Raw genomic sequence first — 25,114 nt, 5'->3', positions numbered from 1 at the left:
TAAGTGATCCTGAGGTCGAGTGGCCGAGCCCCTCACATCCCATATTCCGCAAGTGGTTTTTCCCCTCGCCGTGAACTTGCAGTACAAAATTAACGAACAAAAAATAGTGTATCCGTTGCCGGGGTTTGAACTCGGGTCTCTCGGGTGAGAACCGAGTATACTAACCAACCAGACTGCAACGGATTCATTTTTCCACTATGTCATCTTTTGAATACCGACTAAATTTTACAGTGGACCATGATCCACAGAGCTGTGTGGACCATTTTCCAAAACGGTGTCGTTTCTTTTAATGAAAAGAAACCGCACCCGTTCTGCGAAATTAGTTCGGTTTGTATAACATTTTCAGTTTCATTTTATTTATATTGTAGTTTCATTTCAGCACAAATAATGTTTCATTTTGTTTAAACTACAATTTCATTCGACATTTTATGTACAATAGTCTTATTGCAATGTGACTTGTTATTGAATATCATATTATACTCACTGAAGTCTTATTACAACACCACTAAATTATAATTCTAATTCAACTACGATTTTAGTTTACAATATACACTCGAATATGTGAAATTGTTATTCTGTTTCATTTTATATACACTATAGTTTCATTTAAAAACAACTAAAGTTTCATTTTGATATAACTATAGTTTCATATTACAATATAACACTCAATATGTGAGACATGTATGTTATTCAGTTTCTTTTTATACATACTGTAGTTTCAATTCAGCAAAACTAAAGTAACATTTCAATCGAACTACAATTCTATTTGACAATATACACTCAATATGTGAGACATGCCATTCATTTTCATTTTAGACATACTGCAGTTTCGTTTCAACACAACCAAATTATCATTTCAATTCAATTACAGTTTCATTTGCAATATTTGCGAGTCAAAGTATTCAGTTTAATTTGAAATACACATTAGTTTCATCTTATTATAAACGCATAAAAAATATGAGATTTGTTAAAATTTAACGGTGGTCAATTCTTTAATTAAAGACATGATGCCTTTTTCAGAACGTGGTCCACTAAACTGTGTGGACCAAGGTCCACGGTATAAAAACCGCCTTTGCACACCATCGATCTTGCATTATCTAGTGGCCTATAATTCCCTAACATAAAAGCATTGTTAATTAAAAAATGGAACGTACGGGGAAGTAATTGTCATTATTAATTATCAATATGGGGTGGTAGTGTAGTTGAATAGCGTGTAGGTCTCATAAGTGATCTTGAGGTCGAGAGGCCGAGCCCCTCACATCCCATATTCCGCAAGTGGTTTTTTCCCTCGCCGTGAACTAGTAGTACAAAATTAACGAACAAAAAATAGTGTTTCCGTTGCCGGGGTTTAAACCCGGGTCTCTCGGGTGAGAACCGAGTATCCTAACCAACCAGACTACAACGGATTCATTTTTCCACTATGTCATCTTTTGAATACCGACAAAATTTTACAGTGGACCATGATCCACACAGTTGTGTGGACCATTTTACAAAACGGTGTCGTTTCTTTTAATGAAAAGAAACCGCACCCGTTCTGCGAAATTAGTTCGGTTTGTATAACATTTTCAGTTTCATTTTATTTATATTGTAGTTTCATTTCAGCACAACTAATGTTTCATTTTGTTTAATCTACAATTTCATTCGACATTATATGTACAATAGTCTTATTACAATGTGACTTGTTATTGAATATCATATTATACTCAGTATAGTCTTATTACAACACCACTAAATTAGAATTCTAATTCAACTACGATTTTAGTTTACAATATACACTCGAATATGTGAAATTGTTATTCTGTTTCATTTTATATACACTATAGTTTCATTTAAAAACTACTAAAGTTTCATTTTGATATAACTATAGTTTCATATTACAATATAACACTCAATATGTGAGACATGTATGTTATTCAGTTTCTTTTTATACATACTGTAGTTTCAATTCAGCAAAACTAAAGTTACATTTCAATCCAACTACAATTCTATTTGACAATATACACTCAACATGTGAGACTTGATATTCAGTTTCATTTTAGACATACTGCCGTTTCGTTTCAACACAACCAAATTATCATTTCAATTCAATTACAGTTTCATTTACAATATTTGCGAGACAAAGTATTCAGTTTAATTTGAAATACACTGTAGTTTCATCTTATTATAAACACATAAAAAATATGAGATTTGTTAAAATTTAACGGTGGTCGTTTCTTTAATTAAAGACACGATGCCATTTTCGGAACGTGGTCCACTAAACTGTGTGGACCAAGGTCCACGGTATAAAAACCGCCTTTGCACACCATCGATCTTGCATTATCTAGTGGCCTATAATTCCCTAACATAAAAGCATTGGTAATTAAAAAAAGGAACGTATGGGGACGTAATTGTCATTATTAATTATCAATATGGGGTGGTAGTGTAGTTGAATAGCGTGTAGGTCTCATAGCTTCTGAGTGATCCTGAGGTCGAGAGGCCGAGCCCCTCACATCCCATATTCCGCAATTGGTTTTTCCCTTCGCCGTGAACTAGTAGTACAAAATTAAAGAACAAAAAATAGTGTTTCCGTTGCCGGGATTTGTACCCGAGTCTCTCGAGTGAGAGCCGAGTATCCTAACCAACTAGACTACAACGGATTCATTTTTCCACTATGTCATCTTTTGAATACCGACAAAATTTTACAGTGGACCATGATCCACACAGCTGTGTGGACCATTTTCCAAAACGGTGTCGTTTCTTTTAATGAAAACAAACCGCACTCGTTCTGTTAAATTAGTTCGGTTTGTATAACATTTTCAGTTTCATTTTATTTATATTGTAGTTTCATTTCAGCACAACTAATGTTTCATTTTGTTTAAACTACAATTTCATTCGACATTATATGTACAATAGTCTTATTACAATGTGACTTGTTATTGAATATCATATTATACTCAGTGTAGTCTTATTACAACACCACTAAATTATAATTCTAATTCAACTACGATTTTAGTTTACAATATACACTCGAATATGTGATATTGTTATCCTGTTTCATTTTATATATTCATTTAAAAACAACTAAAGTTTCATTTTGATATAACTATAGTTCAATATTACAATATAACACTCAATATGTGAGACATGTATGTTATTTAGTTTCGTTTTATACATACTGTAGTTTCATTTCAGCAAAACTAAAGTAACATTTCAATCCAACTACAATTCTATTTGACAATATACACTCAACATGTGAGACTTGATATTCAGTTTCATTTTAGACATACTGCAGTTTCGTTTCAACACAACCAAATTATCATTTCAATTCAATTACAGTTTCATTTACAATATTTGCGAGACAAAGTATTCAGTTTAATTTGAAATACACTGTAGTTTCATCTTATTATAAACACATAAAAAATATGAGATTTGTTAAAATTTAACGGTGGTCGTTTCTTTAATTAAAGACACGATGCCATTTTCGGAACGTGGTCCACTAAACTGTGTGGACCAAGGTCCACGGTATAAAAACCGCCTTTGCACACCATCGATCTTGCATTATCTAGTGGCCTATAATTCCCTAACATAAAAGCATTGGTAATTAAAAAAAGGAACGTATGGGGACGTAATTGTCATTATTAATTATCAATATGGGGTGGTAGTGTAGTTGAATAGCGTGTAGGTCTCATAGTTTCTGAGTGATCCTGAGGTCGAGAGGCCGAGCCCCTCACATCCCATATTCCGCAATTGGTTTTTCCCTTCGCCGTGAACTAGTAGTACAAAATTAAAGAACAAAAAATAGTGTTTCCGTTGCCGGGATTTGTACCCGAGTCTCTCGAGTGAGAGCCGAGTATCCTAACCAACTAGACTACAACGGATTCATTTTTCCACTATGTCATCTTTTGAATACCGACAAAATTTTACAGTGGACCATGATCCACACAGCTGTGTGGACCATTTTCCAAAACGGTGTCGTTTCTTTTAATGAAAACAAACCGCACTCGTTCTGTTAAATTAGTTCGGTTTGTATAACATTTTCAGTTTCATTTTATTTATATTGTAGTTTCATTTCAGCACAACTAATGTTTCATTTTGTTTAAACTACAATTTCATTCGACATTATATGTACAATAGTCTTATTACAATGTGACTTGTTATTGAATATCATATTATACTCAGTGTAGTCTTATTACAACACCACTAAATTATAATTCTAATTCAACTACGATTTTAGTTTACAATATACACTCGAATATGTGAAATTGTTATTCTGCGTCATTTTATATATTCATTTAAAAACAACGAAAGTTTCATTTTGATATAACTATAGTTTCATATTACAATATAACACTCAATATATGAGACATGTATGTTATTCAGTTTCTTTTTATACATACTGTAGTTTCATTTCAGCAAAACTAAAGTAACATTTCAATCCAACTACAACTCTATTTGACAATATACACTCAACATGTGAGACTTGCTATTCAGTTTCATTTTAGACATACTGCAGTTTCGTTTCAACACAACCAAATTATCATTTCAATTCAATTACAGTTTCATTTACAATATTTGCGAGACAAAGTATTCAGTTTAATTTGAAATACACTGTAGTTTCATCTTATTATAAACACATAAAAAATATGAGATTTGTTAAAATTTAACGGTGGTCGTTTCTTTAATTAAAGACACGATGCCATTTTCGGAACGTGGTCCACTAAACTGTGTGGACCAAGGTCCACGGTATAAAAACCGCCTTTGCACACCATCGATCTTGCATTATCTAGTGGCCTATAATTCCCTAACATAAAAGCATTGGTAATTAAAAAAAGGAACGTATGGGGACGTAATTGTCATTATTAATTATCAATATGGGGTGGTAGTGTAGTTGAATAGCGTGTAGGTCTCATAGTTTCTGAGTGATCCTGAGGTCAAGAGGCCGAGCCCCTCACATCCCATATTCCGCAATTGGTTTTTCCCTTCGCCGTGAACTAGTAGTACAAAATTAAAAAACAAAAAATAGTGTTTCCGTTGCCGGGATTTGTACCCGAGTCTCTCGAGTGAGAGCCGAGTATCCTAACCAACTAGACTACAACGGATTCATTTTTCCACTATGTCATCTTTTGAATACCGACAAAATTTTACAGTGGACCATGATCCACACAGCTGTGTGGACCATTTTCCAAAACGGTGTCGTTTCTTTTAATGAAAACAAACCGCACTCGTTCTGTTAAATTAGTTCGGTTTGTATAACATTTTCAGTTTCATTTTATTTATATTGTAGTTTCATTTCAGCACAACTAATGTTTCATTTTGTTTAAACTACAATTTCATTCGACATTATATGTACAATAGTCTTATTACAATGTGACTTGTTATTGAATATCATATTATACTCAGTGTAGTCTTATTACAACACCACTAAATTATAATTCTAATTCAACTACGATTTTAGTTTACAATATACACTCGAATATGTGATATTGTTATCCTGTTTCATTTTATATATTCATTTAAAAACAACTAAAGTTTCATTTTGATATAACTATAGTTCAATATTACAATATAACACTCAATATGTGAGACATGTATGTTATTCAGTTTCGTTTTATACATACTGTAGTTTCATTTCAGCAAAACTAAAGTAACATTTCAATCCAACTACAATTCTATTTGACAATATACACTCAACATGTGAGACTTGATATTCAGTTTCATTTTAGACATACTGCAGTTTCGTTTCAACACAACCAAATTATCATTTCAATTCAATTACAGTTTCATTTACAATATTTGCGAGACAAAGTATTCAGTTTAATTTGAAATACACTGTAGTTTCATCTTATTATAAACACATAAAAAAATATGAGATTTGTTAAAATTTAACGGTGGTCGTTTCTTTAATTAAAGACACGATGCCATTTTCGGAACGTGGTCCACTAAACTGTGTGGACCAAGGTCCACGGTATAAAAACCGCCTTTGCACACCATCGATCTTGCATTATCTAGTGGCCTATAATTCCCTAACATAAAAGCATTGGTAATTAAAAAAAGGAACGTATGGGGACGTAATTGTCATTATTAATTATCAATATGGGGTGGTAGTGTAGTTGAATAGCGTGTAGGTCTCATAGTTTCTGAGTGATCCTGAGGTCGAGAGGCCGAGCCCCTCACATCCCATATTCCGCAATTGGTTTTTCCCTTCGCCGTGAACTAGTAGTACAAAATTAAAGAACAAAAAATAGTGTTTCCGTTGCCGGGATTTGTACCCGAGTCTCTCGAGTGAGAGCCGAGTATCCTAACCAACTAGACTACAACGGATTCATTTTTCCACTATGTCATCTTTTGAATACCGACAAAATTTTACAGTGGACCATGATCCACACAGCTGTGTGGACCATTTTCCAAAACGGTGTCGTTTCTTTTAATGAAAACAAACCGCACTCGTTCTGTTAAATTAGTTCGGTTTGTATAACATTTTCAGTTTCATTTTATTTATATTGTAGTTTCATTTCAGCACAACTAATGTTTCATTTTGTTTAAACTACAATTTCATTCGACATTATATGTACAATAGTCTTATTACAATGTGACTTGTTATTGAATATCATATTATACTCAGTGTAGTCTTATTACAACACCACTAAATTATAATTCTAATTCAACTACGATTTTAGTTTACAATATACACTCGAATATGTGAAATTGTTATTCTGTTTCATTTTATATATTCATTTAAAAACAACGAAAGTTTCATTTTGATATAACTATAGTTTCATATTACAATATAACACTCAATATGTGAGACATGTATGTTATTCAGTTTCTTTTTATACATACTGTAGTTTCATTTCAGCGAAACTAAAGTAACATTTCAATCCAACTACAATTCTATTTGACAATATACACTCAACATGTGAGACTTGCTATTCAGTTTCATTTTAGACATACTGCAGTTTCGTTTCAACACAACCAAATTATCATTTCAATTCAATTACAGTTTCATTTACAATATTTGCGAGACAAAGTATTCAGTTTAATTTGAAATACACTGTAGTTTCATCTTATTATAAACACATAAAAAATATGAGATTTGTTAAAATTTAACGATGGTCGTTTCTTTAATTAAAGACACGATGCCATTTTCGGAACGTGGTCCACTAAACTGTGTGGACCAAGGTCCACGGTATAAAAACCGCCTTTGCACACCATCGATCTTGCATTATCTAGTGGCCTATAATTCCCTAACATAAAAGCATTGGTAATTAAAAAAAGGAAGGTACGGGGACGTAATTGTCATTATTAATTATCAATTTGGGGTGGTAGTGTAGTGGAATAGCGTGTAGGTCTCATAGCTTCTGAGTGATCCTAAGGTCGAGTGGCTGAGCCCCTCACATCCCATATTTCGCAAGTGGTTTTTCCCCTCGCCGTGAACTAGTTGTACAAAATTAAAGAACAAAAAATATTGTTTCCGTTGCCGAGATTTGAACCCGGGTCTCGCGGGTGAGAGTCAAGTATCCTAACCAACTAGACTACAACGAATTCATTTTTCCACTATGTCATCATTTGAATACCGACAAAATTTTACAGTGGACCATGATCCACACAGCTGTGTGGACCATTTTCCAAAACGGTGTCGTTTCTTTTAATGAAAACAAACAGCACCCGTTCTGTTAAATTAGTTAGGTTTGTATAACATTTTCAGTTTCATTTTATTTATATTGTAGTTTCATTTCAGCACAACTAATGTTTCATTTTGTTTAAACTACAATTTCATTCGACATTATATGTACAATAGTCTTATTACAATGTGACTTGTTATTGGATATCATATTATACTCACTGTAGTCTTGTTACAACACCACTAAATTATATTTCTAATTCAACTACGATTTTAGTTTACAATATACGCTCGAATATGTGAAATTGTTATTCTGTTTCATTTTATATACACTATAGTTTCATTTAAAAACAACTAAAGTTTCATTTTGATATAACTATAGTTTCATATTACAATATAACACTCAATATGTGAGACATGTATGTTATTCAGTTTCTTTTTATACATACTGTAGTTTCATTTACGCAAAATTAAAGTAACATTTCAATCCAACTACAATTCTATTTGACAATATACACTCAATATGTGAGACTTGCTACTCAGTTTCATTTTAGACATACTGTAGTTTCGTTTCAACACAACCAAATTATCATTTCAATTCAATTACAGTTTCATTTACAATATTTGCGAGACAAAGTATTCAGTTTAATTTGAAATACACTGTAGTTTCATCTTATTATAAACACATAAAAAATATGAGATTTGTTAATATTTAACGGTGGACGTTTCTTTAATTAAAGACACGATACCATTTTCAGAGCGTGATCCACTAAACTGTGTAGACCAAGGTCCACGGTATAAAAACCGCCTTTGCACACCATCGATCTTGCATTATCTAGTGGCCTATAATTCCCTAACATAAAAAGCATTGGTAATTAAAAAAAGGAACGTACGGGGACGTAATTGTCATTATTAATTATCAATATGGGGTGGAAGTGTAGTTGAATAGCGTGTAGGTCTCATGGCTTCTGAGTGATCCTGAGGTCGAGAGGCCTAGCCCCTCACATCCCATATTCCACAAGTGGGTTTTCCCCTCGCCGTGAACTAGTAGTACAAAATTAAAGAACAAAAAATAGTGTTTCCGTTGCCGGGATTTGAACCTGGGTCTCTCGGGTGAGAGCCGAGTATCCTAACCAACTAGACTACAACGGATTCATCTTTCCACTATGTCATATTTTGAATACCAACAAAATTTTACAGTGGACCATGATCCACACAGCTGTGTGGACCATTTTCCAAAACGGTGTCGTTTCTTTTAATGAAAAGAAACCGCTCCCGTTCTTTGAAATTAGTTCGGTTTGTATAACATTTTCTGTTTCATTTTATTTATATTGTAGTTTCATTTCAGCACAACTAATGTTTCATTTTATTTAAACTACAATTTCATTCGCCATTATATGTACAATAGTCTTATTACAATGTGACTTGTTATTGAATATCATATTATACTCACTGTAGTCTTATTACAACACCACTAAATTATAATTCTAATTCAACTACGATTTTAGTTTACAATATACACTCGAATATGTGAAATTGTTATTCTGTTTCATTTTATATATTCATTTAAAAACAACTAAAGTTTCATTATGATATAACTATAGTTTCATATTACAATATAACACTCAATATGTGAGACATGTATGTTATTCAGTTTCTTTTTATAAATACTGTAGTTTCATTTCAGCAAAACTAAAGTAACATTTCAATCCAACTACAATTCTATTTGACAATATACACTCAACATGTGAGACTTGCTATTCAGTTTCATTTTAGACATACTGCAGTTTCGTTTCAACACAACCAAATTATCATTTCAATTCAATTACAGTTTCATTTACAATATTTGCGAGACAAAGTATTAAGTTTAATTAGAAATACACTGTAGTTTCATCTTATTATAAACACATAAAAAATATGAGATTTGTTAAAATTTAACGGTGGTCGTTTCTTTAATTAAAGACACGATGCCATTTTCGGAACGTGGTCCACTAAACTGTGTGGACCAAGGTCCACGGTATAAAAACCGCATTTGCACACCATCGATCTTGCATTATCTAGTGGCCTATAATTCCCTAACATAAAAGCATTGGTAATTAAAAAAAGGAACGTACGGGGACATAATTGTCATTATTAATTAACAATATGGGGTGGTAGTGTAGTTGAATAGCGTGTAGGTCTCATAGCTTCTGAGTGATCATGAGGTCGAGAGGCCGAGCCCCTCACATCCCATATTCCGCAATTGGTTTTTCCCCTCGTCGTGAACTAGTAGTACAAAATTAAAGAACAAAAAATAGTGTTTCCATTGCCGGGATTTGAACCCGGGTCTCTCAAGTGAGAGCCGAGTATCCTAACCAACTAGACTACAACGGATTCATTTTTCCACTATGTCATCTTTTGAATACCGACAAAATTTTACAGTGGACTATGATCCACACAGCTGTGTGGACCATTTTCCAAAACGGTGTTGTTTCTTTTAATGAAAACAAACTGCACCCGTTCTTTTAAATTAGTTCGGTTTGTATAACATTTTCAGTTTCATTTTATTTATATTGTAGTTTCATTTCAGCACAATTAATGTTTCATTTTGTTTAAACTACAATTTCATTCGACATTATATGTACAATAGTCTTATTACAATGTTACTTGTTATTGAATATCATATTATACTCACTGTAGTCTTGTTACAACACCACTAAATTATATTTCTAATTCAACTACGATTTTAGTTTACAATATACACTCGAATATGTGAAATTGTTATTCTGTTTCATTTTATATACACGATAGTTTCATTTAAAAACAACTAAAGTTTCATTTTGATATAACTATAGTTTCATATTACAATATAACACTCAATATGTGAGACATGTATGTTATTCAGTTTCTTTTTATACATACTGTAGTTTCATTTCAGCAAAATTAAAGTAACATTTCAATCCAACTACAATTCTATTTGACAATATACACTCAATATGTGAGACTTGCTACTCAGTTTCATTTTAGGCATACTGCAGTTTCGTTTCAACACAACCAAATTATCATTTCAATTCAATTACAGTTTCATTTACAATATTTGCGAGACAAAGTATTCAGTTTAATTTGAAATACACTGTAGTTTCATCTTATTATAAACACATAAAAAATATGAGATTTGTTAATATTTAACGGTGGTCGTTTCTTTAATTAAAGACACGATGCCATTTTCGGAGCGTGGTCCACTAAACTGTGTAGACCAAGGTCCACGGTATAAAAACCGCCTTTGCACACCATCGATCTTGCATTATCTAGTGGCCTATAATTCCCGAACATAAAAGCATTGGTAATTAAAAAAAGGAACGTACGGGGACGTAATTGTCATTATTAATTACCAATATGGGGTGGTAGTGTAGTTGAATAGCGTGTAGGTCTCATACCTTCTGAGTGATCCTGAGGTCGAGAGGTCGCGCCCCTCACACTCCATATTCCGCAAGTGGTTTTTCCCCTCGCCGTGAACTAGTAGTACAAAATTACAGAAGAAAAAATAGTGTTTTCGTTGCCGGGATTTGGACCCGGGTCTCTCAGGTGAGAGCCGAGTATCCTAACCAACTAGACTACAACGGATTCATTTTTCCACTATGTCATCTTTTGAATACCGACAAAATTTTACAGTGAACCATGATCCACACAGCTGTGTGGACCATTTTCCAAAACGGTGTCGTTTCTTTTAATGAAAACAAACAGCACCCGTTCTGTTAAATTAGTTAGGTTTGTATAACATTGCCAGTTTCATTTTATTTATATTGTAGTTTCATTTCAGCACAACTAATGTTTCATTTTGTTTAAACTACAATTTCATTCGACATTATATGTACAATAGTCTTATTACAATGTGACTTGTTATTGAATATCATATTATACTCACTGTAGTCTTATTACAACACCACTAAATTATATTTCTAATTCAACTACGATTTTAGTTTACAATATACACTCGAATATGTGAAATTGTTATTCTGTTTCATTTTATATACACTATACTTTCATTTAAAAACAACTAAAGTTTCATTTTGATATAACTATAGTTTCATATTACAATATAACACTCAATATGTGAGACATGTATGTTATTCAGTTTCTTTTTATACATACTGTAGTTTCATTTCAGCAAAATTAAAGTAACATTTCAATCCAACTACAATTCTATTTGACAATATACACTCAATATGTGAGACTTGCTACTCAGTTTCATTTTAGACATACTGCAGTTTCGTTTCAACACAACCAAATTATCATTTCAATTCAATTACAGTTTCATTTACAATATTTGCGAGACAAAGTATTCAGTTTAATTTGAAATACACTGTAGTTTCATCTTATTATAAACACATAAAAAATATGAGATTTGTTAATATTTAACGGTGGTCGTTTCTTTAATTAAAGACACGATGCCATTTTCGGAGAGTGGTCCACTAAACTGTGTAGACCAAGGTCCACGGTATAAAAACCGCCTTTGCACACCATCGATCTTGCATTATCTAGTGGCCTATAATTCCCGAACATAAAAGCATTGGTAATTAAAAAAAGGAACGTACGGGGACGTAATTGTCATTATTAATTATCAATATGGGGTGGTAGTGTAGTTGAATAGCGTGTAGGTCTCATAGCTTCTGAGTGATCCTGAGGTCGAGAGGCCTAGCCCCTCACATCCCATATTCCGCAAGTGGTTTTTCCCCTCGCCGTGAACTAGTAGTACAAAATTAAAGAACAAAAAATAGTGTTTCCGTTGCCGGGATTTGAACCCAGATCTCTCGGGTGAGAGCCGAGTATCCTAACCAACTAGACTACAACGGATTCATTTTTCCACTATGTCATATTTTGAATACCAACAAAATTTTACAGTGGACCATGATCCACGCAGCTGTGTGGACCATTTTCCAAAACGGTGTCGTTTCTTTTAATGAAAAGAAACCGCACCCGTTCTTTGAAATTTGTTCGGTTTGTATAACATTTTCAGTTTCATTTTATTTATATTGTAGTTTCATTTCAGCACAACTAATGTTTCATTTTGTTTAAACTACAATTTCATTCGACATTATATGTACAATAGTCTAATTATAATGTGACTTGTTATTGAATATCATATTATACTCACTGTAGTCTTATTACAACACCACTAAATTATAATTCTAATTCAACTACGACTTTAGTTTACAATATACACTCGAATATGTGAAATTGTTATTCTGTTTCATTTTATATATTCATTTAAAAACAACTAAAGTTTCATTTTGATATAACTATAGTTTCATATTACAATATAACACTCAATATGTGAGACATGTATGTTATTCAGTTTCTTTTTATACATACTGTAGTTTCATTTTAGCAAAACTAAAGTAACATTTCAATCCAACTACAATTCTATTTGACAATATACAGTCAACACGTGAGACTTGCTATTCAGTTTCATTTTAGACATACTGCAGTTTCGTTTCAACACAACCAAATTATCATTTCAATTCAATTACAGTTTCATTTTCAATATTTGCGAGACAAAGTATTCAGTTTAATTTGAAATACACTGTAGTTTCATCTTATTATAAACACATAAAAAATATGAGATTTGTTAAAATTTAACGGTGGTCGTTTCTTTAATTAAAGACACGATGCGATTTTCGGAGCGTGGTCCACTAAACTGTGTAGACCAAGGTCCACGGTATAAAAACCGCCTTTGCACACCATCGATCTTGCATTATCTAGTGGCCTATAATTCCCGAACATAAAAGCATTGGTAATTAAAAAAAGGAACGTACGGGGACGTAATTGTCATTATTAATTACCAATATGGGGTGGTAGTGTAGTTGAATAGCGTGTAGGTCTCATACCTTCTGAGTGATCCTGAGGTCGAGAGGTCGCGCCCCTCACACTCCATATTCCGCAAGTGGTTTTTCCCCTCGCCGTGAACTAGTAGTACAAAATTACAGAAGAAAAAATAGTGTTTTCGTTGCCGGGATTTGGACCCGGGTCTCTCAGGTGAGAGCCGAGTATCCTAACCAACTAGACTACAACGGATTCATTTTTCCACTATGTCATCTTTTGAATACCGACAAAATTTTACAGTGAACCATGATCCACACAGCTGTGTGGACCATTTTCCAAAACGGTGTCGTTTCTTTTAATGAAAACAAACAGCACCCGTTCTGTTAAATTAGTTAGGTTTGTATAACATTGCCAGTTTCATTTTATTTATATTGTAGTTTCATTTCAGCACAACTAATGTTTCATTTTGTTTAAACTACAATTTCATTCGACATTATATGTACAATAGTCTTATTACAATGTGACTTGTTATTGAATATCATATTATACTCACTGTAGTCTTATTACAACACCACTAAATTATATTTCTAATTCAACTACGATTTTAGTTTACAATATACACTCGAATATGTGAAATTGTTATTCTGTTTCATTTTATATACACTATACTTTCATTTAAAAACAACTAAAGTTTCATTTTGATATAACTATAGTTTCATATTACAATATAACACTCAATATGTGAGACATGTATGTTATTCGGTTTCTTTTTATACATACTGTAGTTTCATTTCAGCAAAACTAAAGTAACATTTCAATCCAACTACAATTCTATTTGACAATATACACTCAATATGTGAGACATGCCATTCAGTTTCATTTTAGACATACTGCAGTTTCGTTTCAACACAACCAAATTATCATTTCAATTCAATTACAGTTACATTTGCAATATTTGCGAGACAAAGTATTCAGTTTAATTTGAAATACACTGTAGTTTCATCTTATTATAAACACATAAAAAATATGAGATTTGTTAAAATTTAACGGTGGTCGTTTCTTTAATGAAAGACACGATGCCATTTTCGGAGCGTGGTCCTCTAAACTGTGTGGACCACGGTCCACGGTATAAAAACCGCCTTTGCACATCATCGATCTTGCATTATCTAGTGGCCTATAATTCCCTAACATAAAAGCATTTGTAATTAAATAAAGGAACATACGGGGACGTAATTGTCATTATTATTTATCAATATGGGGTGGTAGTGTAGTTGAATAGCATGTAGGTGTCATAGCTTTTGAGTGATCCTGAGGTCGAGAGGCCGAGCCCCTCACATCCCATATTCCGCAAGTGGTTTTTCACCTCGCCGTGAGCTAGTAGTACAAAATTAAAGAACAAAAAATAGTGTTTCCGTTGCTTGGATTTGAACCCAGGTTTTTAAAGTGAGAGCCAAGTATCCTAACCAACTAGACTACAACAAATTCATTATTCCACTATGTCATCATGTGAATATCGACAAAATTTTACAGTGGACCATTATCCACACAGCTGTGTGGACCATTTTCCAAAACCATGTCGTTTCTTTTAATGAAAAGAAACCGCACCCGTTCTGTGAAATTAGTTTGGTTTGTATAACATTTTCAATTTCATTTTATTTATATTGTAGTTTCATTTCAGCACAACTAATGTTTCATTTTGTTTAAACTACAGTTTCATTCGACATTGTATGTACAATAGTCTTATTACAATGTGACTTGTTATTGAATATCATATTATACTCACTGTAGTCTTATTACAACACCACTAAATTATAATTCTAATTCAACTACGATTTTATTTTACAATATAACACTCAATATGTGAGACATGTATGTTATTCGGTTTCTTATTATACATACTGTAGTTTCATTTCTGCAAAACTAAAGTAACATTACAATCCAACTACAATTCTATTTGACAATATACACTCAATATGTGAGACATGCCATTCAGTTTCATTTTAGACATACTGCAGTTTCGTTTCAACACAACCAAATTATCATTTCAATTCAATTACAGTTACATTCGCAATATTTGCGAGACAAAGTATTCAGTTTAATTTGAAATACACATTAGTTTCATCTTATTATAAACGCATAAAAAATATGAGAATTGTTAAAATTTAACGGTGGTCGATTCTTTAATTAAAGACACGATGCTATTTTCGGAACGTGGTCCACTAAACTGTGTGGACCAAGATCCACGGTATAAAAACCGCCTTTGCACACCATCGATCTTGCATTATCTAGTGGCCTATAATTTCTTAAAATAAAAGCATTGGTAATTAAAAAAAGGAACGTACGGGGACGTAATTGTCATTATTAATTATCAATATGGGGTGGTAGTGTAGTTGGCTAGCATGTAGGTGTCATAGATTTTGAGTGATCCTGAGGTCGAGAGGCCGAGCCCCTCACATCCCATATTCCGCAAGTGGTTTTTCACCTCGCCGTGAGCTAGTAGTACAAAATTAAAGAACAAAAAATAGTGTTTCCGTTGCCGGGATTTGAATCCGAATCTCTCGGGTGAGAGCCGAGTATCCTAACCAACTAGACTACAACAGATTCATTTTTCCATTATGTAATCTTTTGAATATCGACAAAATTTTACAGTGGACCATGATCCACGCAGCTGTGTGGACCATTTTCCAAAACGGTGTCGTTTCTTTTAATGAAAAGAAACCGCACCCGTTCTGTGAAATTAGTTCGGTTTGTATAACATTTTCAGTTTCATTTTATTTATATTGTAGTTTCATTTCAGCACAACTAATGTTTCATTTTGTTTAAACTACAGTTTCATTCGACATTATATGTACAATAGTCTTATTACAACGTGACTTGTTATTGAATATCATATTATACTCACTGTAGTCTTATTACAACACCACTAAATTATAATTCTAATTCATCTATGATTTTATTTTTCAATATACACTCTAATATGTGAAATTGTTATTCGGTTTCATTTTATATACACTATAGTTTCATTTAAAAACAACAAAAGTTTCATTTTGATATAACTATAGTTTCATATTACAATATAACACTCAATATGTGAGACATGTATGTTATTCGGTTTCTTTTTATACATACTATAGTTTCATTTCAGCAAAACTAAAGTAACATTTCAATCCAACTACAATTCTATTTGACAATATACACTCAATATGTGAGACATGCCATTCAGTTTCATTTTAGACATACTGCAGTTTCGTTTCACCACAACCAAATTATCATTTCAATTCAATTACAGTTTCATTTGCAATATTTGCGAGACAAAGTATTCAGTTTAATTTGAAATACACATTAGTTTCATCTTATTATAAACGCATAAAAAATATGATATTTGTTAAAATTTAACAGTGGTCGATTCTTTAATTAAAGACACGATGCCATTTTCGGAATGTGGTCCACTAAACTGTGTGGACCAAGGTCCACGGTATAAAAACCGCCTTTGCACACCATCGATCTTGCATTATCTAGTGGCCTATAATTTCCTAAAATAAAAGCATTGGTAATTAAAAAAAGGAATGTACGGGGACGTAATTGTCATTATTAATTATCAATATGGGGTGGTAGTGTAGTTGGCTAGCATGTAGGTGTCATAGCTTTTGAGTGATCCTGAGGTCGAGAGGCCGAGCCCCTCACATCCCATATTCGGCAAGTGGTTTTTCACCTCGCCGTGAGCTAGTAGTACAAAATTAAAGAACAAAAAATAGTGTTTTCGTTGCCAGGATTTGAACCTAGGTTTTTAGAGTGAGAGCCAAGTATCCTAACCAACTAGGCTACAACAGATTCATTATTCTACTATGTCATCATTTGAATATCGACAAAATTTTACAGTGGACCATCATCGACACAGCTGTGTGGACCATTTTCCAAAACGATGTCGTTTCTTTTAATGAAAAGAAACCGCACCCGTTCTGTGAAATTAGTTCGGTTTGAATAACATTTTCAATTTCATTTTATTTATATTGTAGTTTCATTTCAGCACAACTAATGTTTCATTTTGTTTAAACTACAGTTTCATTCGACATTGTATGTACAATAGTCTTATTACAATGTGACTTGTTATTGAATATCATATTATACTCACTGTAGTCTTATTACAACACCACTAAATTATAATTCTAATTCAACTACGATTTTATTTTACAATATACACTCTAATATGTCAAATTGTTATTCCGTTTCATTTTATATACACTATAGTTTCATTTAAAAACAACTAAAGTTTCATTTTGATATAACTATAGTTTCATATTACAATATAACACTCAATTTGTGAGACATGTATGTTATTCGGTTTCTTTTTATACATAATGTAGTTTCATTTCAGCAAAACTAAAGTAACATTTCAATCCAACTACAATTCTATTTGACAATATACACTCAATATGTGAGACATGCCATTCAGTTTCATTTTAGACATACTGCAGTTTCGTTTCATCACAACCAAATTATCATTTCAATTCAATTACAGTTTCATTTGCAATATTTGCGAGACAAAGTATTTAGTTTAACTTCAAATACACATTAGTTTCATCTTATTATAAACGCATAAAAAATATGAGATTTGTTAAAATTTAACGGTGGTCGATTCTTTAATTAAAGACACGATGCCATTTTCGGAACGTGGTCGACTAAACTGTGTGGACCAAGGTCCACGGTATAAAAACCGCCTTTGCACACCATCGATCTTGCATTATATAGTGGCCTATAATTCCCTAACATAAAAGCATTGGTAATTAAAAAAAGGAACGTATGGGGACGTAATTGTCATTATTAATTATCAATATGGGGTGGTAGTGTAGTTGGCTAGCATGTAGGTGTCATAGCTTTTGAGTGATCCTGAGGTCGAGAGGCCGAGCCCCTCACATCCCATATTCCGCAAGTGGTTTTTCACCTCGCCGTGAGCTAGTAGTACAAAATTAAAGAACAAAAAATAGTGTTTCCATTGCCGGGATTTGAACCATAGTGTCTCGAGTGAGAGCCGAATATCCTAACCAACTAGACTACAACGGGTTCATTTTTCCATTATGTAATCTTTTGAATATCGACAAAATTTTACAGTGGACCATGATCCACGCAGCTGTGTGGACCATTTTCCAAAACGGTGTCGTTTCTTTTAATGAAAAGAAACCGCACCCGTTCTGTGAAATTAGTTCGGTTTGTATAACAATTTCAGTTTCATTTTATTTATATTGTAGTTTCATTTCAGCACAACTAATGTTTCATTTTGTTTAAACTACAGTTTCATTCGACATTGTATGTACAATAGTCTTATTACAATGTGACTTGTTATTGAATATCAAATTATACTCACTGTAGTCTTATTACAACACCACTAAATTATAATTCTAATTCAACTACGATTTTATTTTACAATATACACTCTAATATGTCAAATTGTTATTCCGTTTCATTTTATATACACTATAGTTTCATTTAAAAACAACTAAAGTTTCATTTTGATATAACTATAGTTTCATATTACAATATAACACTCAATATGTGAGACATGTATGTTATTCGGTTTCTTTTTATACATACTGTAGTTTCATTTCAGCAAAACTAAAGTAACATTTCAATCCAACTACAATTCTATTTGACAATATACACTCAATATGTGAGACATGCCATTCAGTTTCATTTTAGACATACTGCAGTTTCGTTTCAACACAACCAAATTATCATTTCAATTCAATTACAGTTACATTCGCAATATTTGCGAGACAAAGTATTCAGTTTAATTTGAAATACACATTAGTTTCATCTTATTATAAACGCATAAAAAATATGAGATTTGTTAAAATTTAACGGTGGTCGATTCTTTAATTAAAGACACGATGCCATTTTCGGAACGTGGTCCACTAAACTGTGTGGACCAAGATCGACGGTATAAAAACCGCCTTTGCACACCATCGATCTTGCATTATCTAGTGGCCTATAATTTCCTAAAATAAAAGCATTGGTAATTAAAAAAAGGAACGTACGGGGACGTAATTGTCATTATTAATTATCAATATGGGGTGGTAGTGTAGTTGGCTAGCATGTAGGTGTCATAGCTTTTGAGTGATCCTGATGTCGAGAGGCCGAGCCCCTCACATCCCATATTCGGCAAGTGGTTTTTCACCTCGCCGTGAGCTAGTAGTACAAAATTAAAGAACAAAATATAGTGTTTTCGTTGCCAGGATTTGAACCCAGGTTTTTAAAGTGAGAGCCAAGTATCCTAACCAACTAGGCTACAACAGATTCATTATTCTACTATGTCATAATTTGAATATCGACAAAATTTTACAGTGGACCATTATCGACACAGCTGTGTGGACCATTTTCCAAAACGATGTCGTTTCTTTTAATGAAAAGAAACCGCACCCGTTCTGTGAAATTAGTTCGTTTTGAATAACATTTTCAATTTCATTTTATTTATATTGTAGTTTCATTTCAGCACAACTAATGTTTCATTTTGTTTAAACTACAGTTTCATTCGACATTGTATGTACAATAGTCTTATTACAATGTGACTTGTTATTGAATATCATATTATACTCACTGTAGTCTTATTACAACACCACTAAATTATAATTCTAATTCAACTACGATTTTATTTTACAATATACACTCTAATATGTCAAATTGTTATTCCGTTTCATTTTATATACACTATAGTTTCATTTAAAAACAACTAAAGTTTCATTTTGATATAACTATAGTTTCATATTACAATATAACACTCAATATGTGAGACATGTATGTTATTCGGTTTCTTTTTATACATAATGTAGTTTCATTTCAGCAAAACTAAAGTAACATTTCAATCCAACTACAATTCTATTTGACAATATACACTCAATATGTGAGACATGCCATTCAGTTTCATTTTAGACATACTGCAATTTCGTTTCATCACAACCAAATTATCATTTCAATTCAATTACAGTTTCATTTGCAATATTTGCGAGACAAAGTATTTAGTTTAATTTCAAATACACATTAGTTTCATCTTATTATAAACGCATAAAAAATATGAGATTTGTTAAAATTTAACGGTGGTCGATTCTTTAATTAAAGACACGATGCCATTTTCGGAACGTGGTCGACTAAACTGTGTGGACCAAGGTCCACGGTATAAAAACCGCCTTTGCACACCATCGATCTTGCATTATATAGTGGCCTATAATTCCCTAACATAAAAGCATTGGTAATTAAAAAATGGAACGTACGGGGACGTAATTGTCATTATTAATTATCAATATGGGGTGGTAGTGTAGTTGGCTAGCATGTAGGTGTCATAGCTTTTGAGTGATCCTGAGGTCGAGAGGCCGAGCCCCTCACATCCCATATTCCGCAAGTGGTTTTTCACCTCGCCGTGAGCTAGTAGTACAAAATTAAAGAACAAAAAATAGTGTTTCCATTGCCGGGATTTGAACCATAGTGTCTCGGGTGAGAACCGAGTATCCTAACCAACTAGACTACAACGGATTCATTTTTCCATTATGTAATCTTTTGAATATCGACAAAATTTTACAGTGGACCATGATCCACGCAGCTGTGTGGACGATTTTCCAAAACGGTGTCGTTTCTTTTAATGAAAAGAAACCGCACCCGTTCTGTGAAATTAGTTCGATTTGTATAACATTTTCAGTTTCATTTTATTTATATTGTAGTTTCATTTCAGCACAACTAATGTTTCATTTTGTTTAAACTACAGTTTCATTCGACATTGTATGTACAATAGTCTTATTACAATGTGACTTGTTATTGAATATCATATTATACTCACTGTAGTCTTATTACAACACCACTAAATTATAATTCTAATTCAACTACGATTTTATTTTACAATATACACTCTAATATGTCAAATTGTTATTCCGTTTCATTTTATATACACTATAGTTTCATTTAAAAACAACTAAAGTTTCATTTTGATATAACTATAGTTTCATATTACAATATAACACTCAATATGTGAGACATGTATGTTATTCGGTTTCTTTTTATACATACTGTAGTTTCATTTCAGCAAAACTAAAGTAACATTTCAATCCAACTACAATTCTATTTGACAATATACACTCAATATGTGAGACATGCCATTCAGTTTCATTTTAGACATACTGCAGTTTCGTTTCAACACAACCAAATTATCATTTCAATTCAATTACAGTTACATTCGCAATATTTGCGAGACAAAGTATTCAGTTTAATTTGAAATACACATTAGTTTCATCTTATTATAAACGCATAAAAAATATGAGATTTGTTAAAATTTAACGGTGGTCGATTCTTTAATTAAAGACACGATGCCATTTTCGGAACGTGGTCCACTAAACTGTGTGGACCAATATCCACGGTATAAAAACCGCCTTTGCACACCATCGATCTTGCATTATCTAGTGGCCTATAATTTCTTAAAATAAAAGCATTGGTAATTAAAAAAAGGAACGTACGGGGACGTAATTGTCATTATTAATTATCAATATGGGGTGGTAGTGTAGTTGGCTAGCATGTAGGTGTCATAGCTTTTGAGTGATCCTGAGGTCGAGAGGCCGAGCCCCTCACATCCCATATTCCGCAAGTGGTTTTTCACCTCGCCGTGAACTAGTAGTACAAAATTAAAGAACAAAAAATAGTGTTTCCATTGCCGGGATTTGAACCCAGGTTTTTAGAGTGAGAGCCAAATATCCTAACCAACTAGGCTACAACAGATTCATTATTCCACTATGTCATCATTTGAATATCGACAAAATTTTACAGTGGACCATTATACACACAGCTGTGTGGACCATTTTCCAATACGATGTCGTTTCTTTTAATGAAAAGAAACCGCACCCGTTCTGTGAAATTAGTTCGGTTTGAATAACATTTTCAATTTCATTTTATTTATATAGTAGTTTCATTTCAGCACAACTAATGTTTCATTTTGTTTAAACTACAGTTTCATTCGACATTGTATGTACAATAGTCTTATTACAATGTGACTTGTTATTGAATATCATATTATACTCACTGTAGTCTTATTACAACACCACTAAATTCTAATTCTAATTCAACTACGATTTTATTTTACAACATACACTCTAATATGTCAAATTGTTATTCCGTTTCATTTTATATACACTATAGTTTCATTTAAAAACAACTAAAGTTTCATTTTGATATAACTATAGTTTCATATTACAATATAACACTCAATATGTGAGACATGTATGTTATTCGGTTTCTTTTTATACATAATGTAGTTTCATTTCAGCAAAACTAAAGTAACATTTCAATCCAACTACAATTCTATTTGACAATATACACTCAATATGTGAGACATGCCATTCAGTTTCATTTTAGACATACTGCAGTTTCATTTCACCACAACCAAATTATCATTTCAATTCAATTACAGTTTCATTTGCAATATTTGCGAGACAAAGTATTCAGTTTAATTTGAAATACACATTAGTTTCATCTTATTATAAACGCATAAAAAATATGATATTTGTTAAAATTTAACAGTGGTCGATTCTTTAATTAAAGACACGATGCCATTTTCGGAACGTGGTCGACTAAACTGTGTGGACCAAGATCCACGGTATAAAAACCGCCTTTGCACACCATCGATCTTGCATTATATAGTGGCCTATAATTCCCTAACATAAAAGCATTGGTAATTAAAAAAAGGAACGTACGGGGACGTAATTGTCATTATTAATTATCGATATAGGGTGGTAGTGTAGTTGGCTAGCATATAGGTGTCATAGCTTCTGAGTGATCCTGAGGTCGAGAGGCCGAGCCCCTCACATCTCATATTCCGCAAGTGGTTTTCACCTCGCCGTGAGCTAGTAGTACAAAATTAAAGGACGAAAAATAGTGTTTCCGTTACTGGAATTTGAACCCAAGTCTCTAGAGTGAGAGCTGAGTATCCTAACCAACATGACTACAACAAATTCATTATTCCACTATGTCATCATTTGAATATCGACAAAATTTAACAGTGGACCATTATCCACACAGCTGTGTGGACCATTTTCCAAAACGATGTCGTTTCTTTTAATGAAAAGAAACCGCACCCGTTCTGTGAAATTAGTTCGGTTTGTATAACATTTTCAGTTTCATTTTATTTATATTGTAGTTTCATTTCAGCACGACTAATGTTTCATTTTGTTTAAACTACAGTTTCATTCGACATTGTATGTACAATAGTCTTATTACAATGTGACTTGTTATTGAATATCATATTATACTCACTGTAGTCTTATTACAACACCACTAAATTATAATTCTAATTCAACTACGATTTTATTTTACAATATATACTCTAATATGTCAAATTGTTATTCCGTTTCATTTTATATACACTATAGTTTAATATAAAAACAACGAAAGTTTCATTTTGATATAACTATAGTTTCATATTACAATATAACACTCAATATGTGAGACATGTATGTTATTCGGCTTCTTTTTATACATAATGTAGTTTCATTTCAGCAAAACTAAAGTAACATTTCAATCCAAGTACAATTCTATTTGACAATATACACTCAATATGTGAGACATGCCATTCAGTTTCATTTTAGACATACTGCAGTTTCATTTCACCACAACCAAATTATCATTTCAATTCAATTACAGTTTCATTTGCAATATTTGCGAGACAAAGTATTCAGTTTAATTTGAAATACACATTAGTTTCATCTTATTATAAACGCATAAAAAATAAGATATTTGTTAAAATTTAACAGTGGTCGATTCTTTAATTAAAGACACGATGCCATTTTCGGAACGTGGCCGACTAAACTGTGTGGACCAAGATCCACAGTATAAAAACCGCCTTTGCACACCATCGATCTTGCATTATATAGTGGCCTATAATTCCCTAACATAAAAGCATTGGTAATTAAAAAAAGGAACGCACGGGGACGTAATTGTCATTATTAATTATCAATATAGGGTGGTAGTGTAGTTGGCTAGCATATAGGTGTCATAGCTTCTGAGTGATCCTGAGGTCAAGAGGCCGAGCCCCTCACATCTCATATTCCGCAAGTGGTTTTCACCTCGCCGTGAGCTAGTAGTACAAAATTAAAGGACGAAAAATAGTGTTTCCGTTACTGGGATTTGAACCCAGGTCTCTAGAGTGAGAGCTGAGTATCCTAACCAACATGACTACAACAAATTCATTATTCCACTATGTCATCATTTGAATATCGACAAAATTTTACAGTGGACCATTATCCACACAGCTGTGTGGACCATTTTCCAAAACGATGTCGTTTCTTTTAATGAAAAGAAACCGCACCCGTTCTGTGAAATTAGTTCGGTTTGTATAACATTTTCAATTTCATTTTATTTATATTGTAGTTTCATTTCAGCACAACTAATGTTTCATTTTGTTTAAACTACAGTTTCATTCGACATTGTATGTACAATAGTCTTATTACAATGTGACTTGTTATTGAATATCATATTATACTCACTGTAGTCTTATTACAACACCACTAAATTATAATTCTAATTCAACTACGATTTTATTTTACAATATATACTCTAATATGTCAAATTGTTATTCCGTTTCATTTTATATACACTATAGTTTAATTTAAAAACAACGAAAGTTTCATTTTGATATAACTATAGTTTCATATTACAATATAACACTCAATATGTGAGACATGTATG

General features: G+C 32.6%; 11 non-coding genes across 11 annotated transcripts; all 11 read right to left on the bottom strand.

Annotated features, from left to right (window-relative positions):
* Positions 1-1,333: 1,333 nt before the first annotated feature.
* Positions 1,334-1,406, bottom strand: TRNAE-CUC. The gene has a single exon. It is a non-coding gene; the product is annotated as a tRNA-Glu (tRNA).
* A 1,157-nt stretch (positions 1,407-2,563) lies between these two features.
* TRNAE-CUC lies at positions 2,564-2,636 on the bottom strand. Its single transcript has one exon. It is a non-coding gene; the product is annotated as a tRNA-Glu (tRNA).
* Positions 2,637-3,784: 1,148 nt separating this feature from the next.
* TRNAE-CUC lies at positions 3,785-3,857 on the bottom strand. Its single transcript has one exon. It is a non-coding gene; the product is annotated as a tRNA-Glu (tRNA).
* A 1,148-nt stretch (positions 3,858-5,005) lies between these two features.
* TRNAE-CUC lies at positions 5,006-5,078 on the bottom strand. Its single transcript has one exon. It is a non-coding gene; the product is annotated as a tRNA-Glu (tRNA).
* Positions 5,079-6,227: 1,149 nt separating this feature from the next.
* Positions 6,228-6,300, bottom strand: TRNAE-CUC. The gene has a single exon. It is a non-coding gene; the product is annotated as a tRNA-Glu (tRNA).
* A 2,379-nt stretch (positions 6,301-8,679) lies between these two features.
* Positions 8,680-8,752, bottom strand: TRNAE-CUC. Its single transcript has one exon. It is a non-coding gene; the product is annotated as a tRNA-Glu (tRNA).
* A 1,148-nt stretch (positions 8,753-9,900) lies between these two features.
* TRNAE-CUC lies at positions 9,901-9,973 on the bottom strand. The gene has a single exon. It is a non-coding gene; the product is annotated as a tRNA-Glu (tRNA).
* A 1,157-nt stretch (positions 9,974-11,130) lies between these two features.
* On the bottom strand, positions 11,131-11,203 carry TRNAE-CUC. The gene has a single exon. It is a non-coding gene; the product is annotated as a tRNA-Glu (tRNA).
* Positions 11,204-12,360: 1,157 nt separating this feature from the next.
* On the bottom strand, positions 12,361-12,433 carry TRNAE-CUC. The gene has a single exon. It is a non-coding gene; the product is annotated as a tRNA-Glu (tRNA).
* A 1,148-nt stretch (positions 12,434-13,581) lies between these two features.
* Positions 13,582-13,654, bottom strand: TRNAE-CUC. Its single transcript has one exon. It is a non-coding gene; the product is annotated as a tRNA-Glu (tRNA).
* Positions 13,655-15,930: 2,276 nt separating this feature from the next.
* Positions 15,931-16,003, bottom strand: TRNAE-CUC. The gene has a single exon. It is a non-coding gene; the product is annotated as a tRNA-Glu (tRNA).
* Between the last annotated feature and the right edge of the window lie 9,111 nt (positions 16,004-25,114).

Source organism: Ipomoea nil, unplaced genomic scaffold, assembly GCF_001879475.1.
Source record: "Ipomoea nil cultivar Tokyo-kokei standard unplaced genomic scaffold, Asagao_1.1 scaffold1900, whole genome shotgun sequence".
NCBI classification, from domain to species: domain Eukaryota; kingdom Viridiplantae; phylum Streptophyta; class Magnoliopsida; order Solanales; family Convolvulaceae; genus Ipomoea; species Ipomoea nil.
Note: the sequence above shows the minus strand (reverse complement) of the source record. Positions and strands in the feature narration are given on the sequence as shown.